Here is a 4,961-nt window from a genome sequence, read left to right as displayed (position 1 = left end):
TATTCCAGAGTTAGGATGGGGCACTATGTCTCCCAGTTTCTTGTTTTGGGCACCCAGTCCCCTGGGTGGGTGCAGAGTTGGTTTGGTTTTCCTTCTAGGAGTGTGAGGGCAGCTTGTCTAGTTTGTAGATTCCCTTGGTTGTTGGATTAAGAATGATAATAAAGCGTGTTTCTGTCAAGCTTGCTGGTCTCCTTTGTTTTAGAAACTTGTGGGTGGTAGGTGGCTGGTCTCCTGTTTTCCTCAAACCTGAAAAATCTCACATTCTCTTATGCTTCAAAGGTTCCTGCTGTCTCCAGTCTGGCCTCCTTGCTTCCTTTCTCTTTATGATAAGACAGCAGTTGCACTGCAGACAGGGCACGTAGATGCTTGCTTAGGCTCCTGCCTGTGTGCCAAGGGTCTCGGTACTGATAGGCTGAAATCAAGTGGGTGAGCCAGAGAGCCCAGCTTAACTATGGTGGGTGGCACACTCCTGTCATGTCAGCACCTAGGAGGCCACAAGTTCAAAGCCAGCCCCTGCTTATGCAGCCAGTTGGGGAGGTGGAGAGCAGAATCCTATGGTTATAAGATGGGGCTTTCCCTGCAATACCATCAGCTCCAGTTATTAGCCCTCTGTGCTCTAGTTGGTGCAAAACACAGTTCCCACCCGTGTCCTCCCCTTCCAGTGCACCCTTCCTCCCGCCCTGCTCCTGTATCCATCCCAGGTGAAGTAGAAGCCTGTTGTAGAGGAGTCCCTTTTTAGGTGCCATTAGTACTAATGAGGCACAGGGATCTGCAACCCTTTGGATTTCCTGGGATATGAAAGGCAAAAGACAAGACACCTTCCTGGTTGCAGTATAAAGTCTTGGTCACAAGGGGGAGCAGATACTCCTGAACCTACATGAAACAAACTTTCCATCTGGTACCTCTAGATCACAGACTGAGTCACCAAGAGGGCCTCTGAGGAATCAGGAAGCTGCCAGCCCCAAGCAAGCAGTCTCTGAGCTCTGAACTTCCACGCACCTCCAGATTACAAGTACCCTACAGATAGGAATATCCTTAAGTATCTGGAAAAGTCAGTAAAGTAATAGCTTCTAGAACCTCTGGAAGGTACACAGCTCTATGGGGACAAAACTTACCCTCAGAGGCATAGGAGTCAAGGGAGCAGGGCATAGGGGTGAGCTGCCCAGAGGCACAGTGTCCCCAGCCCACCCTTCTCAAAGCGTGCTGGCGAGTGGTCTACACAAAAGACAAACACAGCTGGGCAAGGTATCCTATGCCTGTACTCCCAGCATGCAGTAAGTAAAAGCAGGGCAATCGGGAAATCCAGGACAGCTAGGACTACATAGACCTTGTCTCAAACCAAAATTAAAGCACTAACTCACCAGGCGGTGGTGGTGCATGCTTTTAATCCCGCACTTGGGAGGCAGAGGCAGGTGGATTTCTGAGTTCAAGGTCAGCCTGGTCTACAGAGTGAGTTCCAAGAAAGCCAGGGCTACACAGAGAAACTCTGTCTCGAAAAACAAACAAACAAAAAAGTAGGTAAAGCTGAGCATAAGCCGGGCGGTGGTGGCGCACGCCTTTAGTCCCAGCACTTGGGAGGCAGAGGCAGGCGGATTTCTGAGTTCGAGGCCAGCCTGGTCTACAGAGTGAGCTCCAGGACAGCCAGGGCTATACAGAGAAACCCTGTCTCGAAAAACCAAAAAAAAAAAAAAAAAAAAAAATTATTAAAGCTGAGCATAGAAATGAGTTAGTGCTTTATTTTTGGTTTTTCGAGACAAGGTTTTTCTGTAGTCCAGGGCTGTCCTGGAACTCAGTATTCCAGGCTGGCCTCGAACTCAAATCCACCTGACTGCCTCCCAAGTGCTGGGACTTAAGGCGTGCGCCACCACCGCCTGGCTTATTATTTTCATTTGAAAATTAAACATAAGAAGATAGGATTGTGTGTCAAGTCTTGGTTGTCAACTTGACCACATCTGGAATTAACTGAAACCCAAGCAACTGGGTTATACCTGTGAGGGTTCTTAATTAGCTCATTTGACATGGGAAGACCCACCTTCATCTTGCCCATACCTAATAGCAATGGTGGGTTCTTGGAGTCAATTCAGATGGAGATCTCTCAGGCCTAAACAGTTTACTGTCTCAATCATTCCACAAGCTCTTCTCTGCTATCTTCAAAGGCTTCTCTGTTGAAGCTCAGTATGGTAGCAGTATATGCCTGTATTCCCAGCTGTTGGGCCAGGAGGATCGCGAGTTCAAGCTCAACATGAGCTAAACAGTGAGAACTCCTCTCAAAGAAAAAACAAGAAAAAAATCCTCAGTGCATCAGGCAGCCTGGCAGCCTGTTAGACTCATAATCCTAGCAGCTGCCCTCATGGCTGAACTCAGGATTTTGGAGAGAAATGTGAGATGCTTTTTGGCTATATCCACTTTCCACCCGCCCCGAGGTCACCCTCATAAGGGAAGCTTGAGAGGGACGCTTTCCAGATGGCCAGGTTCCACCCAGACTCAGCTATGTAGATGTGTGTCCACCATGGGCAAGTAAGGGTTTTTAACCTCCTTCACACAGCTTGTGTTTTAAGAGTAATATGTTTAAAAGTCAGCCAGTGTTGGCACACGCCTTTAATTCCAACACTCAGGAGCCAGAGGCAAACAGGTGTCTGAGTTCGAGGCCAGCCTGGTCTATAGAGTGAGTTCCAGGACAGCCAGGGCTACACTGAGAAACCCTGTCTCAAAAAAACCAAACAAAGAAACCAACAACATGGCCCAACAGCTAAAGTTATGCATGCTGCTAAGCCTGATGAGTTGGGTCCCTATGCCAGGCACCAAGGAGTACCTGCTGGGTCGGTCAGGATTCAGAGGAGTCCTATGTGGGTTCCCACTGAGCCATCTCACTGGTCCCACTTAGGTGAATTTAATTTTTAATTTTTTGTGTATAGTTGTTATGCCTGCATGTATGCATTTATATGTGCTACATTCTTGCCTGTGCCCGCAGAGGCCAGGATGGGCCATTGGTTCCTCTGAACCTTGGAGTTACCTATCTTTGTGAGCCACCATGTGGATGCTTCACTGGTCCTTCACCAAAGTAAGTACTCTTAACTGTGGAGCTATCTCTTCAGCCACAGTGATATTTTGTTTGTTTTTTTTTTCATTGTGCTTTTGAGACAGTGTTTCTCTGTGTAACCCTGGCCTTCTTGGAATTCAGTCTGTTCAGGTTGGCCTCGAACTCAATAAATCTGCCTTCCCCTCTGCCTCCCTGCTGCTGGAATTAAAGATATGCACCACAACCAGCTGACACTGCCCCCGCCCCCCTACACACTGTGATGACTTTTAAGGAGGAAATAAGCTTGTAGACAGAAGTCCATCTTTCTCCAAAGCAGCCATGGCAGGATGAGGACATGCGCAGAGCAGAGGTGCTGAGCCTCTTCCTGGGATGGTGTGGGGCCACTTAGTTCCTGCATCCCTTGGGCAGAGGCCATGGTGGCTGCAGCTGCTTCCTTTTCTCTTGGGTTTATTTTTCTAGGAGCCTGTTGGGTTTATACAGCATAGCTTCTGGCTGTAAGTATCCCTGTGTCTTTGATGCAAGGGGGAAATTTTCTACTCTTCAGTGTTTGGGTCTGTGAAAAGAAGGCAGTGTTGGGGCTGGAGAGACTGCTTGAAGTACCTCCTTGCTGAGGACTTGGGTTCAGGTCCCAGCACCCACACGGTGGCTCACAACCAATCATAACTCAAGGATCTATCTGATAACCCTCTTCTCTCTTCTGCAGGCCCCATGCATATATATGGTATATACACAGATATGGGGAATCACACATACATGTAGAATAAGAACAAATCTTTAACGAAGGAAAAGTAGACTGGGCAGGGACAGAGATAGGCAGATCTCCACTAAGTAGCAAGTTGAATGTAAGCCCAGGGTCCACGAGACTCTTAGAAACTATAGTAAAATAAATACCTTCCTGGTATACCTAGAATCAGCAACACATGGTATCAAGGAACCAAATGAATATTCCAGGGCTGGAAAATGTACTCAGTAGACCTAATATAATGGAGGTGAGAATCATTGAATTGAAAGCAGTAAGAAATTTTGCAGCTCCCAAAAAAGTATGAAGAGGTTGAGCAGGATGACTCAGCGGGTACAGGAGCTTGCCGCCAAGCTTGAAGACTGGAGTTTGTTCCCCTAGGACGCACTCGGTGGAATACAAAACCTGAATCCCACAAGTTGTTCTCTGGCCTACAGACACACACAGACACACAGAGACACACAGACATGCAAACAAAGGTATACACAGACACATATACATACATGTACACACAGAGACATTCACACACAAATATATCCATGAAGCATACATGCACTGTGTAAAACAACTTCATAATATCTTGTGGGAAACAATCTAAAGGTCTGAACTATGGAACACAAAGCCTCATACTATATAACTAGAACGTTACTGCCTGAGCCATCTTTCCCACCCACAAAACATTCAGGTTATAAAACTAAGAAGCAAATGTGTTGGCTCAAACCTATGAACCTAGTATTCAAACTGAGGGAGAAAATGGAGGGCTGAGGGTTGGTGGAGTACACTTTTAATCCCAGCACTCAGAAGGCAGAGGCTGTTAAATCTCTAAATCCAAGACCAGCCTGGTCTAAAGAATGAGTTCTGGGGCTGTCGAGATGGCTCAGCAGTTAAGAGCATTGACTGCTCTTCCAAAGGTCCTGAGTTCAAATCCCATCAACCACATGGTGGCTCACAACCGCCTGTAATGAGATCTGATGCCCTCTAATGGTGTGTCTGAAGACAACTACAGTGTACTTAATAATAAGTAAGTCTGGGCCAGAGCAAGCAGAGACTGAGCAAGTGGGGTTGACCAGAGCGAGCAGAGGTTCTTAAAAATTCAATCCCCAACAACCACATGAAGGCTCACAACCATCTGTACAGTGTACTTTTTTTTTTTGGGTTTTTTTTTTTGGGTTTTTTTTTTTT

The sequence above is a fragment of the Mastomys coucha genome, unplaced genomic scaffold, assembly GCF_008632895.1.
Source record: "Mastomys coucha isolate ucsf_1 unplaced genomic scaffold, UCSF_Mcou_1 pScaffold21, whole genome shotgun sequence".
Lineage (NCBI taxonomy): Eukaryota > Metazoa > Chordata > Mammalia > Rodentia > Muridae > Mastomys > Mastomys coucha.
The sequence above is the reverse complement of the archived record's forward strand: the minus strand, read 5'-3'. Positions refer to the sequence as shown.